The following is a 2,404-nucleotide window of genomic DNA, read 5'->3' as shown; positions in this document are numbered from 1 at the left end:
TACAGGAAGAGAATTGATTCTGCAACGCGATTGGCTACTGCGGTTAACCCCCACCTGCATGGACGGAACTGATCCTTCAATGCGATTGGCTGCAGCAAGTGTTTGTCATTCAGTGGACGAATGATCGTCAAATCAGTGATGATTTGATTCATCGATATGTGACAGACATAACCTTTTTCTGTCAGGTTGCAATTATTTCATGCATTCATTTCACATTACATCAAAGTTAATATTTTCTTACAGTAATTTATTTAAATGATTTTTCCAGATTTTTCTTTTCTGGGACACTTTTTTTCTAAGTGACCCAGTTAATCTTAGATAAAGTGAGACAGGTTTTTCAGGCAAAGTGAGACACTTTTGAAAACTTTTCCGATTGATTATAAATATTTAATCATAATATTATCATCATAGTATTGATGAATCATAAATCATGTCATACAGTTTGGATATTCCATGAATATATGAATATATGAATATTCCATAATATTGAAGACCCTCTATATAATATAATATTAACAATATCCATGTATTATTCACAGGGACTGGTATGACCACATTTTATTTTGTGATTCCAGAAGCTTCAAGAACTATGTTCTTCAATAAAAAACCACTGGTCAATATACTCTAAGTTAGTTTTGCATGTTTTTCCGTGCTGGTGATTTATTGCCATTAGCTGGTTCAAGCTGATCTAGATGATGGATTAGATAACATCTGGTGGGGTTAAGACTGACTTGGTAGACCTTAGTCAGGCTGATAAAGGCTGGTAGATCACCTAGTACCAGTAACAAACCAGGTTCCAAAATCCACTGTGACCCACCAAGCTGATATAAAATGGTGTTCCAGCAGGGACAAACACTTAGAAAGGGTGGTATAATGCCCTTTTCACAAGATGTAAAATAAGCCTTTGATGACCCCAGAGGGTGTATGTAAAGTTTTAGCTCAAAATACCCCACATATATTTTTATATAGCATGTTAAAATTGTCCCTTTTTGAGGGTGAGCAAAAATGCACCGTTTTTGTGTCTGTCAAAAAATTAAAAGGGATATTTCACCGCTGGAAAGATGAATGTGTATTTAAATTGGGTCATTTATGTAGTAGAAATGTGAAATTATTTTAGAAGTTGGTGCCTTCTAGACTGAGAAAAGCCAGAAAATGTATTTTTGGCTCATGTGGATGAAAGACAACAACTCCCAGAATGCACTTGTTTCGCTGCCCTACGAGGCCACTCCCAAGCCACGCCTACCGGTTACAGAGGGCAGTATCAGAAGAAATGATATACAACTAGGCTACTAGTTTACTCGAAACTGAAAAGACACCGTTTTATTGTGAGATCCATTCCCACCCCTAATGGGCGGGTTGAAAACATGCGGAACTAGCTCCTACTACTGGCTGTGGTCTCTATAGCATCTGGCCAAAAAAGCAAAATTACGATTTTTGCATCATCAGAGTTTTTTTCCAGACACTCAATACAGAAATCTCTCTTCTCAGGGGGACATGAGGGAGGGAAGCACGGCCATTCGAAAATACTACCGGGTTTCTACTGATACAAAGCTTAATGCTAATCGGTGAAGTAAGTTATCCCTTTAAATGCAAATGAGCTGCTGCACCCAGCACAGGAGGCAGAGTTTTTCCAAAAACTTTTAGCCTTTTATGTTCAAACCAGAGTCAGACAAAGATGGAGAGACTCAAGAAGAAGTGACAACATGTAGAATGCAACAGGACATTTCTGAATGGTTAGTTGATGAATTCATGTAACTTATGTGTAGTTATCTTCTAGTCATTGATTGGCATATTCTGTCATTATAATATATAAATCGCGTTCCGCGGGGCAGGGTTTATGTAAATTTTAGGGTTAGTGTTATCACTAACCCGTCGTGCGGTCCCTCCCTACCAGCCATTTGTTGTAGTCTTTAAAAAGCAATTTCTTTAAAAGAAAATATCTCCCTTTGCTTTGAACTTTGAGCATTGTAACTTTGCAGATGTCATTTATGCTCAAACAGCAACATTACACACACACTAACTAAAGTTACCACCCCTTTTATCTAAAGATTTTTTTGTATAACTTTTTAAATTGCAACAAACATTTGCAATGAACTTCGATAATCTGTTCCACTTGACCGAAAAAATAATAAACAGTTCCAGTGAAAAGCAGTGCCTAACTGCGTTCAAAAATCTATCATTATCACAAAATATTAGCATAATAATAAAAGGCTGAGAGTATAAAGCTTTTATCTATCACAAATCTACCAAAAAGCATCAAACTTTTGCATATTTCACCCTACATTTAACTTTGGACTGTCAAAATAGATCAATGCCATTTCTGCTCATCTGACATTTTGATGACTTTTCATCATACAAACAAAGGCGCAGAGAGCTAATGCTAATGAGCAAGCTCGCTGTTCAA

Source organism: Abramis brama (assembly GCF_963993115.1).
Source record: "Abramis brama genome assembly, chromosome: 15".
Lineage (NCBI taxonomy): Eukaryota > Metazoa > Chordata > Actinopteri > Cypriniformes > Leuciscidae > Abramis > Abramis brama.
Note: the sequence above shows the minus strand (reverse complement) of the source record.